Source organism: Hemitrygon akajei, chromosome 19 (genome assembly GCF_048418815.1).
Source record: "Hemitrygon akajei chromosome 19, sHemAka1.3, whole genome shotgun sequence".
NCBI lineage: Eukaryota > Metazoa > Chordata > Chondrichthyes > Myliobatiformes > Dasyatidae > Hemitrygon > Hemitrygon akajei.
The window spans coordinates 35,372,645-35,385,931 of NC_133142.1; positions in this window are offsets into that span (position 1 = coordinate 35,372,645).

A 13,287-nucleotide genomic window follows, 5' to 3' on the forward strand; every position below is an offset into this window, starting at 1 on the left:
ATTATAGTTCTATCCCAGTACTACACATGTTTGTGTAGTTCTACAGTGCTGGAGTCCGAGTTGAGCTGACAGCTGGACACTGGCACTGCTGCTCCAGCTTTTAACTCATTACAACATCAGAGGTTGGGCACTAATGTCCAGACTGTGCAGTTCAAATGTACTTCCTACCTGCACGCTGATGATTTTGTCTGTTTAGGTGAGATGAGTCATTGGCCTTGACTGAAAAGGAAACTGCAAACGAGTGTTTTGTTATTATAATTATTCCTAAAGATTTTATTAACTGATAGCACTTAACTGAGTGTTATGTGAATGCATTATGTTTATTGTGTAATTTCTTAAAATTATTTGGATACTATTAAATTGTTTATATAAATCTCTGATCATCAGAGACCTTTAAATCATTCCTAAGAACTTTGATAGCAATAGTTCACATAATTAGAGCACTGTGGTCAGCCGCCCAGAGGTGGGTCACTACTCATAAACCCTTCTGCGTTCAAGGCAGCCACGGCGATGGGAACTGCAGGCAGTGAAAGTTCTGACCACAGGAGTGTGAGGTGGAGGACAGGCTGAATCCAGCACCATCCAGTTAATTAGTATTCAGAACAGATGGTCACATTTGCAGCACATGTAGTATTCTCAGTAATTAATAATCAAAAGGAAACTTCCTTAAGTAATTGAAGTTCTGATCAGTTATACCATAAAGTATGATACATAGGTGAATTTTCAAAGTGAAGTCAAGTTTATTGTCATTTAACTATATGGATGCATATAACATATATTGTAGTCGCGCGCAAAGCGCTACGAAAGGAACACACGGAGGCAGAGAGAGCTGAACTCGGAATGACTTTACCGATACAAACTCGCACGCTTAAATCTCCCCTCCCATGGGTCCCTGCGACCAGCAGGGCAGACGTGGCATCAGACTGTCCCCGGAAGGTCCACCCCGAGCGGGCCACGCGTCTGCCTGCAGCTCCCAGTGGTGGTTCGAGTCCCATGTGTGCAGACCGCCATAATATAATAGATTAGAAACAAGCCAACGTTCTTCCGAACCAGGGTGTAAAGCACAATAGTACACATATCACACATAACACACAATAATTATGAAGGCAAGGATAAAATCTACAGGCGAATCACACATAAATAACAAAACTAAAGTGCATAAATTAAATACTGTACAGTACGGAACAGATTAACCTGTGACACTTTGAATATGAAGTGCAGGGAGTTCAGAAGCCTAATGGTGCTCCCTTAGTGTTATTAAGGATCCCACCCACCCATCCTGACTGTTCCTGTTCTTATCCATTGGAATGTGATGGTAAAAAGTCAAAGGGGATGTTGGATGAATGTGTGGGATTGTTAATAATACTAAGGGCCTTGCGTTCACAGCGTTCCTGTAAATGCCTCTGACGATCCTTGCAGCTGAGCTCACAGTCCTTTGTAGGGGCATCGGGTCCGATGCTCAGCTGCTCCCATACCAGATGGAGATGCAACTTGTCGGGATGCTCTCAATGGTGCTCCTGTAAAACGCAGTTAAGATGGGGTTGGAGGGAGACCCTCGCTTGCTTCAGGCTTCTTAGGAAGTGGAGGTGCTGCTGTGCCTTCTAGTTCAGGGAGGTGATATTAAGGGTCCAGATAAGGTCATCTGTGATGTGAACTCCCAGGAACTTGGTGCACTTAACTCCTTCTACGGAAGAGCCATGTATTTTCAGAAGGGGATGGTTCATCTGCACCTCCTGAAGTCCACAGCAATTTCCTTGGTGGTCTTCTCCTCGTTCAGGCTTAGATTGCTCTTCTCACACCAGTCCACCAGCTGGTCCACTTCCTCTCTGTACTTCGCCTCGTTGATGAGGCAAACTACTGTTGTGTCCTCCGCAAGCTTGTTGAGCTGAATCCTGCGACACAGTCACGCATCAGCAGTGTGAACTACAGCGGACTGAGCATACAGCCTAGTGGAGCACAAGTGCTTAGCGTAATGGGACTAGAGACATTGCTGCCCACATGGACTGACTGTAGCTTTATAAAGTGTCACAAAGAGGTGGAGGGGACATAGACCAGTGTACTAATACACCATTGTGTCCATCACGGAGCCTTTGCTACCTGAGGGTCAGATGTATATATTGTTTTAGGCATTTCACCCCTCTTCTTACTGATCTATTGCCACACTGGCATGTCCATTTCAGCTGAAAGACATGTCACTTCCACAAAAGACCATAAGACCAGAAGATATAACAGCAGAACTAGGCCATTTGGCCCATCAAGCCTGCTCTGCCATTTCATCATGACTGATACAATTTTCCTCTCAACCCCAATCTCCTGCCTTCTCTCTGTATCCCTTCATGCCATGACCAATCAAGATTCTATTCATCTCTGCCTTAAATATGCACAAAGACGGACTCCACAGCTGTCTGTGGCAAAGAATCCTGCAGATTCACCACTCCCTGGTGAAAGAAATTCCTCTTCATCGCCGTTCTAAAAGGATGCTCTTCTATTCTGAGTCTGTGTTCTCCACTCTTAGATTCTTCCACCATAAGAAACATCCTCTCCACATTCACACTATCAAGGTCTTTCACCATTCAATAAGATTCAATGAGGTGACCCTTCATTCTTCTGAATTCTAGTGAATACAGGCCCAGAGCCATCAAACACTCTTCATGTGAAAAGCCATTCAAGCCTGGAATCATTTTCATGAACCTCCTTTGAACCCTCTCCAGTTTCAGCACTTCCTTTGTAAGATAAGGGGCCCACATTGTTCAATGCCATCAATTCCATCATTCAAATCATTGACCTGTAACGTAAAAAGAATCGGTCCCAACACAGACCCCTGTGGAACACAACTAGTCAGCAGCAGCCAGTCAGAGAAGGCTCCCTTTATTCACACACTTTGCCACAATGCTTTATCCATGCTAGAATCTTTCCTATAATACCATGGGCTCATAGCTTGTTAAGCAGTGTTATGTGTGACACCTTGTCTAAGGACTTCTGAAAATCTACATATACAACATCAACCGATTCTCCTTTGGCTATCCTGATTGTTATTTCTTCAAAGAATTCCAACAGATTTGATAGGCAAGATTTTCCTTTGAAGAGACTATGCTGACTATGGCCTATTTTATCATGTGTCTCCAAGTACCCTAAGACTTCATCCTTACTAATCAACTCCAACATCTTCCCAACCACAGAGGTCAGACTAACTGACCTATAGTTTACTTTCTTCTAACTCTGTCTTTTAGACCATAAGACCAAAAGACGTAGGTGCGAAATTAGGCCATCTAGCCCATTGAGTCTGCTCTGCCATTCAATCATGGCTGATCCTTTTTTTTCCCCTCCTCAACCTCTGATCCCAACCTTCTCCTCGTAAACTTCGATGCCATGTCCAATCAAGAACCTATCAATATCTGTCTTAAATACACCCAACGACCTGGCCCCCACGGCTGCACATGGCAACAAATTCCACAAATTTACCACCCTTTGGCTAAAGCAATTTCTCCACATCTCTGTTTTGAAAGAGCACCCCCTATCTTGAGGCTGTGCTCTCTTGTCTAGACTCTCCCACCATGGGAAACATCCTTTCCACATCTACTCCATCTAGGCCTTTCAACATTCAAAAGGATTCATTGAGTTCCCCCCTCACCCTTTTGAATTCCAGTGAGTACAGACCCAGAGCCATCAAACGTTCCTCATATGATAACCCTTTTATTCCTGGAATGATCTTTGTGAACCTCCTCTGGAATTTCTCCAATGCCAACACATCTTTTCTAAGATGAGGGGCCCAAAACTGTTCACAATACTCAAGGTTAGGCCTCACCAGTGCCTTATTAAGCCTCAGCATCACATCCTTGATCTGGTATTCTAGACCTCTTGAAATGAATGCTAACATGACATTTGCCTTCCTCACCACCAACTCAAGCTGCAACTAACCTTTAGGGTGTTCTGCACAAGGACTCCCAAGTCCCTTTGCATCTCAGATTTTTGGATTTTCTCCCCATTTAGAAAATAGTCTGCACATTTATTTCTACTACCAAAGTGCATGACCATGTATTTTCCAACATGCCAGAGTCCAATGATTCTTGAAACATCATTTCTAATGTTACAACAATCTCTAATGCTACCTCTTTCAGATCCCTAGGGTGCAATTCATCTGGTCTGAGTGACTTATGTATCTTTTCTTAATGAGTGGAGGATATTTGAAATTTTCCGGTCTTCCAGAACCATTCCGGAATCTAGTGATTCTTGGAATATCATTACAAATGCCTCCATGATCTCTTCAGCCACCTCTTTCAGAACCCTGGCGTACACACCATTTAGTCTAGGTGACTTATCTACCTTCAGACCTTTCAGTTTCCGAAGAAACTTCTATCTATTTATGGTAACTTCACACACTTCATGATCCCTGACACCTAGAACTTCCACTATACTGCTAGTATCTTCCACAGTGAAAGCTAACGCAAAATAATTATTCAGTTCATCTGCTGTTTCATTGTCCCCCATTGCTACCTCTCCAACACCATTTTCCATTGGTCCAATATCCACCCTCACCTCTCTTCTACACTTCATGTATCTGAAGAAACTTTTGGTATCCTCTTTAATGTTATTGGCTAACTTTAATATTCCACCTTTACCTTCATTATTTTCAGTTAGCTTCCTAATCCTCTAACTTCCCATTAATTTTTGTTTTATTATTTGCCCTCTCCTTGCCTTTTATGTTGGCTTTGACTTCTCTTGTTAGCCACAGTTGTATCACCTTTCTTTTAGACTACTTCTTCCTCTTTGAGATATATATATATTCCGAATTGCTTCCAGAAATTCCAACCATTGCTGCTCTGCCATCATCCCTGCCAGTGTACTTTTCCAATCAATTCTGGCTAACTGATTTCTCATGCCCCTGTAATTCCCTTTACTCCAATGTTATATTGATACATCTGACTTTAGCTTCGCATTCTCAAATTTCTGGGTGAGTTTGATCACACTCCCCTAGGGGTTTTTTACCTTAAGCTCTCTAATCAATTCTGGTTGATTGCACAACACCCAATCCAGAATTGTTGATCCCTTATTGGGATCAATCGTAGCTGCTCTGAAAAGCTATCTCATAGACACTGTAGAAATTCCCTCTCCTGGAATCCAGCACCAACCTGATTTTCCCAATCTACCTGCATATTGATGTCCCCCGTGACTTTTGTAATATTACCTTTTGGCATGCATTTTCTATCTCCCATTGTAATTTGTAGACGATATCCTTACGACTGTTTGAGGGTCTGTATACAACTCCCATCAGGGTCTTTTTACGCTTGCAGTTCCTTAGTTCCATCCACAATGACTCAACAGCACCTGATCCTATGTCATCTCTTTCTAATGATTTGATTTCATTTTTTACCAACAGAGCATTGCCACCCCTCTGCCTTCCTGTCTGTCCTTTCAATACAATATGTATCCCAGCTATAATCTTCTTTCACCAATGATTCAGTGATGCCTGCAACATCACACCTGGCAATCTGCAACTGTGCTGCGTTCGTTGATCTTATTCCATATTCTGTGCATATTCAAATATAACACCTCTGGTCCTGTATTCACCCTTTTCAATTTTGTCTGCCTTTAACGTTGCAACTCTTACTGTTGCCTGCAAGTTTACCCTATCAACAGCCTCTCCTCATGACACATTGCCTGTTTATAAACCAGCTACCCCATCTTCAACACTATTATCTGCCTTTCCTATGATAATTCCTGCATAGAAGTATATGCAGCTCAAGATACTAGTCACACCATGCTCAACCTTTTGATTGCTAACTTTGTCTGAAGTCTTACCAACATCAGCCTCCACAACCTCTCCACTAACTGTTCTGGCATTCTGTTTCCAAACCCCTGCAACTCTAGTTTAAAACTCATCATGCAGCATTAACTAACCTTCCCGCTATGATATTATTACCCCTCCAGTTCAGGTGAAAACCATCTCTTCTGTACAGATCCCACCTTCCCTGGTAGAGACCCCAATGATCCAAAAAAACTTATGCTCTCCTACACCAACTCCTTAGCCACGAATTGTATATCTGTGTAATCTTCCTAGTTCTTGCCTCCCTAGCATGTGGTACAGGTAGCAATCCTGAGATCACAACCCTGGAGGTCCTGCCCTTTAACTTAGCACCTAACTCCCTGAACTCCCTATGCAGAACCTCATCACTTGTCCTACCCCTATCATTGGTACCTACAAGGACCACGACTTCAGGCTGTTCACCCTCTCACTTAAGAAAACTGTAGACTTGATCCAAGATATCCTGGACCCTGGCACCTGGGAGTAAACATGCCCTCCGGGAAACTTGTACTCGCCCACAGACCTCCTGTCTATTCCCCACACTGATGAATCCCCTATTACCAAAGTGTGCCTTTTCTTCCCCCCACCCTTCCAAGACACAGAGGCAGACTCATAATGCCAGAGACCCAGCCACTGTGGCTTTCCTCTGCTAGGTCATTTCCCCCCACCCCACCCCCGAACAGCAACCTGTTGTTGAAGGGGATGGCCGCAGGGGTACAGTACTCTGACTCCTTAACTCTTTTCCCCTTTCTGATTGTCACCCAGTCTCCTGTGCCCTGCACCTTAGGTGTAACCACCTCTCTACATGTCCTGTCTATCACCCCTTCAGTCTCCTGAATGATCCGGAGTTCATCCAGCTCCAGCTCCTTAATGCGGACTGTTAGAAGCTGCAGCTGGATGCACTGCTGGCAGCTGTGGTAGTCAGGACACTGCCTTCCCACATCCTGCAAGAGGAGCTTTCCACTTATCTACCTGGCATCTCGACTAATCTAGCTGAGCAGATATAAAGAAAGAAAGGAAGCAAAAACACTTAACCTGGGGCTTTTCTTTTGCCTCCTCTGACTGAAACCTCTCTTCACTAAAGCCATGAAGAACTAAAACCTCAAGATCACCACTCTGACTCTGTCCACTCAGACGATGGCTGCACTTGCCCACTTGCCCCTACCTTCCTTTAACTTGCTCTTGCTAATCAATCCCGAACGCTGGTCTAAGCTCTTTTTCACTGTACCAACCCTCTGCTGCCTTTTGTACTCGGGCAGTGGACCTGATTGAAGTACCCTTCTCTCACAATTCCCGATGTCTGGATTGGCCGCTGGTCAAAGCTCTTTTTCATATGATGGGCAGTATCCTGACTGTACTGTAGACTCCACTTCTAATCCCCACATCTTAATAGTGAAGGCCTATTGCACTTACATACTTTGCTAACATCCATGGACTTCAGGAAAAAAATACAAGTGTGTGGCTTTGGTTTGCAATCTGTTCAACTCTTGGATCTGGGCAGTACACACTGTATAATGCTGTATTGTGAGCAACTCCCAGTGTGTGGACAGGGAACAGTGTGGACAAAGAATGCCGAAGACTTCGCAAAAATGTAATCCCCAGAAGTAGGGAAAAACTTATTACGTAATTGCCATCTAAGCACTGGAATTTGAAATGTTTCACCAAATAGCTTTGTTTTTGAAGCACACAAACAAAATAATTGGATGCATTCAATGCCAAAATTATCTAAGCACTTCCAGGAACAAAGTGATGAACAAGAAGACTCAAATTCAAATGTGCTCTTGTACTGTTATCATTCTCTGATTCTGTTTTGTGACACATAGTTATTAGTGAATCAGTCCAGAGATATAAACTTGTGAAATGAATATTGATGTTGAAATGCCTGTCTCTGACAAACCTCAAAGTAATTATATTCTTATTATGATTGCAGCAGTAGTAATTTAAGTAAGAGAGAAAGGCAGACAGGCTTGCAATTATATAATGCTTGTCGAAATTCGGGATGTCCCAAAATCCCTTACCCTCAACAAAGTACTGTAGTGACTGTTTGAAAGCCAAAAATAGGAAACTGGTATAGAGTAAGCTCCGAGAAACAGATAATCTGAGAAGGGTAAATGCCTTTCTTGTCATACAATAAGCTTATAAATGTGACTAATATACATGAATGTAATTTTGACAGGTATGTTCAAAGCTCAGATTAAATTTATTATCAAAGTGCATACATGTCACCATATACAACCCTGAGACTCATTTTCTTGCAGGCATCAACAGTAAACACAAAGAGATAAAATAGTAATAAACAAGCAATAAATATTGAGAACATGGGATGAAGCGTTCTTAAAAGTGAGTCCTTAGGTTAAGGTAACAGTGCAGTGTAGGGGTGAGTAAAGTTGTTTCCTCTGGTTCAAAAGCCTGATGGTTGAAGGGTAATAACTGTTCCTGAGCCTGGTGTGAAGGTCCTGAGGCTTCTATACCTCCTTCCTGATGGTAGTAGTGAGAAAAGAAATGGCTGGGATGATGGGGTCCTTATTGATGGGTGCTGTTTTCGCTGTGACAGCGCTCCACGTAGATGTCCTCAGTGGTGAGGAGGGCTTTTCCCAGGATGGTCTGGGCTGTATTCACTAATTTTGTAGGTTCTAGATGGGCATCCCTCTATTCTGGAGCTTATTGATTAGTTTTGTGAAGATGATATTATCGAATATGGAGCTGTAGTCAATGAATGGCATCCTGATGTATGGATCTTCACTGTTGAGATGTTCCAGGGTTGAGTGAAGAGCCAAAGAAATGGCATCTGCTGTTGACCTGTTGTGACGGTAGGCAAATTGGAGTAGACCCAAATCAGGCAAGTGTTGATATGTTTCATCACCAACCTTTCAAAGCACTTCATCACAGAGGATATAAGTGGTACTGGAAGACAGTCATTAAGGCAGGTTACCACATACTTAGGCACCAGTATAATTGAAGCCTGTTTGAAGCAAGTATGTACTTCAGATTGCCAAAGTGAGAGGTTAAAGCTGTCAGTGAACACTCCAGCCAGTTGTTCAGCACACATCTTTAGTGTAATAGGTCACCATCCTGAAGCATACACTCACTTTGGCCTCAGAGACTGAAATCATTGGGTCGTTGAGGGTTGTGGGAGTTCATGAAGGTGCCACCATGTTTGAACAGTTAAGTCGAGCATAAAAGTTATTGAGTTCATCTGGGAGCGAAACCTTGCTGTCACCTATGTCACTTGGTTTCACATTGTAGGAGGTGATAGCACTCAAGCCCTGACACAGCTGTCGAGCATCCTTCAGTGATTCAAGTTTGGCCCAGAATTGCCACTTTGAATGTGAGATGGCTTTCCGGTGGTGGTACCTGGACCTCTTGTGTTTTACTTGGGTGCTAGATGTGAAAACAACTGATTTGACTGTCAGCAGATGTCGGATCTCTTGGTTCATCCAGTGCTTCTAGTTGGGGAAGACTTTGAGGGATTTTGTGGATAACATTCATCTATGACTGTTTTTGGAAAGTCTGTAACAACCTTGATGTATTCATTCAGATCCTCTGATGAGTCCTTGAATACGTCCAGTCCACCGACTCGAATCAACGTGTAAGGTAACTTCAAAATCTGAAAACAATGGGTAAATCTTTTACTGTGGTAATGGATATACTTTAATAAAAATAACTGAATTAACAATATCCTTGTTCATATTGCTTAGAATTACATTCCCTTTCCTTAGCATTGTATAATTATCCATGTACTATGACTCTAACTGCTAAAATATTGTGGATATATTTTTAGAAGTAAAATAAAGAGGATTAATGGAAGAGTTCCACCAATGAAAAAACTTAAATAAACTAAGAATGTAGACAATGGATGAGAAATGGATAGGCAGCCAAAGCAAGCAGTTAATGTACTTCAGACAGTGTGCAGTGTAATATTAGTGCATTGTGCTCCATATCATGAATGACATAGAATCACACTTTATCCATTCTGTTACTATTGGAGCTTCTGTTAATCAAGCCATATCTGGCGTCATGTGGAGGAGGCTCACACCCAAAAAGAGTGAGTGGTGATGGTAAGAAGATGCAGTTCGGAAGATGAAAGCAACTCAGAGCAAATCATGAAGGATCCCTGACCCTCTGCTGTGCTAAGTACTTTCAAAAACTAACACAGGGATTGAACATGTGGACAGATATCCAATTACCCAAAGTACAAAGAATTCCCTCCAAATAACACCCTCTCACCAACGTCAAGATGTCATAGAAGGATGCCAATACCACACTTTGGCTCACAAGTCTGCAATGACACAAATAATCTAAGCAGAGTTGTCAAGGTAACAGTGCTCTTGCCGAATGTTTACATCATCACTGCTAGTCTTTCAATGTCTTACAATGCTCCCAGTACCTCTACCATAATCAGTGGGCTGACCATATCACCTCATACACATATACTTGACACAAACCATTACATCTTCACACCCCACTCTAAAATTTTGCATATCAGCTTTTCTTTCATGGCAGACATGGAAGATTGAATTTGACATTTTGCTAAAGAGGACAAGGAGATTTCTATATACAGTTAAACTGTTCTCATTAATTTCGGTGCAGAAGGCATACATTTTATGCTTTCAATATCCAGCCCTTCAGACTGCTGGATGCTAATCGCCTTATGTGTTACCTGAGCTCCTTGATGCAACCATAATATTATGGATTGGTATCTCAACTATGAAGTTCTAGTACAAGTTGAATTCTTGGAATTCCACACCCATTGGTAATGTGGAAAATATATAGTGTGAGTGACTGTGATGGCTTAATGAAGTAACTCATTTCCATCTTCTCAAGAACCATAAAGATGAACTACAGATGCTGGTCTTCCCAACAATGAGCACACCAAGTAAATGCATTAAAAAAACTGGACAGAGTTATATAAGGTTCTCTATTCTTTTATCCATTTATTATTGGAGAAAAGCTGTGAAGCAGATAAAACTTCTAAGGCAGAGATTCCCAACCTGGGGTTCATGGATCCCTTGCTTAATGGTATTGGTCCATAAGAAAAGTTGGAAATTCCTGTTCTAAGATGATACTTCACTTGCATGCTGCCAACTTAAGTTCAAAGTTCAAAGTAAAATTTATTATCAGAATACATACATGTCACCACATATAACACTGAGATGTGTTTCCTGCAGACATACTTGGCAATTCTATAGAACAGTAACTGTAAACAGGATCAACAGACAGCAAACTGGGCAAAAACAAATATAAATAAATAGCAATAAATAATGAGCATGAAATAACAAGATAAAGAGTCCTTAAAGTGAAACCATCAGTTGTAGGAACACCAATAGTACAATGAGTGTAGTTATTCCCTTTTGTTGGCTGAGGGTATACACATATCTTTATTACTCAGTGTTTTTATCTCTAATCAATTCCCTGTACAATAGACTTCCTCCAATTTCTTTCATTCCCAATTGTGTAATAATCTCCAACATGAAATGTTGCAATGTGTCTTCCAAAAGTCCATTTAATTACAATTCAGACTTTTCTTTATCTACCAAGTTAGTGAACTCCACCAAAAATTCAGTCATGTTTTTGTACAAATCAAATCTTTTCCAAATCAATTTTGATTTCTTTTTATCAGCTTATATTTTACCATGTGTCACACTGCTCCCATTAGCAGACTCTATGAACTTCCCCACAACTGATAATCCTAGAATGTATCTCAGCATCAATTTCTTGATTCATCTTTCCTAGCTTCTTATCTTGTTAATGAAATGAGATAGGCACATTTCAGTTCCTGAAACATCACAAAATGTCTTAATCTAGTTCCCTTAACACCCTACAATATAAACTATCAGGTCCTGGAGATTTCACTATCTTTAATAACATTTGTTCCTTGAAGAGTATTCTTTATTTTTTATTAAATTGTTGGCTCCTCCTTTGGTTTATTTTTCCTTCCCTGTATCTCTGCGATATTATCGTCTTGTTGCTGTGCAGACTCAGACAATGTAGCTATCTAGTACCTCTGCTTTCCTGTCCATGTTATTTTTATCCACCATCCTTTATTTACTGTACAATCATAAAGTTTCTGTGTTGACCTATATGCCTCTCAGAGGTTTGACCTCATGTTCCCTTATGAGTTTGTTCCTATTTTCTTTGTAGCCTTTTATATTGTCATTCCTTCTATTTTTCCAAGGCCTTCGGATTTTACTGTTCTTCAGCTTTGATCCAACTTGTCCTATATTATCCCTCACTTCTTTTGTTAATCAAGGTTTTTAAATAACACCAGTAAGTTCACGTCATTTAGGATCATCTGCTCATCTTACATTCTATCAAATATCCTTTTGAACATCACCCACTTAAACCAACTACTGAATTCTATGATATAATTGTCACTGGTAACAAGGTGTTCCTCCAGGAAATACCTTCAAGGTATTCTGTCTCTACCAGCCTGCGAGAAAATTTATGAGTTTCCTTTTTCGACACCTGTTTTTGTACATGCCTCCACTTATTTATCCCGCTATTTTACCATTTCCTTCTGATGGTCTAGTTGTGATGGTCCAGCAGCTTTCAAACTTTTCTGTACCTTAATTCTATTGTGTACTCCCCTTTGCTGGTGTTTTTTATTCTAATGCTGTGGTAGTGATCTTTAACGATGTTATTGCTCTTTTAGCATCTTCCTAATCCATTTTAAGGATCTTGAAACTTATGACAACCAGCTCAGTACAAGTCTCAGTCATCACCATTATTCAGCTCTGTTATGCTGCAACTGTACAGGGTACTGGTGAGGCTGCATCTGGAGTAATGCATGCAGTTCTGGTCTCCTTACATGAGGAAGGATATACTGACTTTGGAGGCAATGCAAAGGAGGTTCAACAGGTTGATTCCAGAGATGAGGGGGTTAGACTAACTGTGTTCACTGGAATTCAGAAGGCTGAGAGGAGATCTTATAGGAACATATAAAATTATGAAAGGAATGGATGAGATAGAGGCAGGAAAGTTGTTTCCACTGGTAGGTAAGACTAGGGGACATAGCCTCAAGATTCGGGGGAGTAGGTTTAGGATGGAGATGTGGAGGAACTGTCTTTCCCAAAGAGTAGAATTCTCTGCCCAATGAAGCAGTAGAGGTTACCTCAGTCAATATATTTAAGATATGGTTGGATAGATTTTTGCATAGTAGGGGAATTAAGGGTTATGGGGAAAAGGCAGGTAGGTGGAGATGAGTCCATGGCCAGGTCAGCCATGATCTTATAGAATGGCAGAACAGGCTCGATGGGCCAGATGGCCTACTCCTGCTCCTATTTCTTATGTTCTAATGTTCACCTAGGTTACCTCCATTCATTTGGCTCACAATTATCTATTCTCCTTTCTGCACTTGTACTTTTCTCTGAGGTGTTACTAAGCACTGGAATAATTTCTCACTCTCTCTAATGTCTTGGAGTGGTTGGAATTTTTATTGTCTGTCAAAACATGCAGCAAAATAGCAGCACAAGGGAAACTGCAGC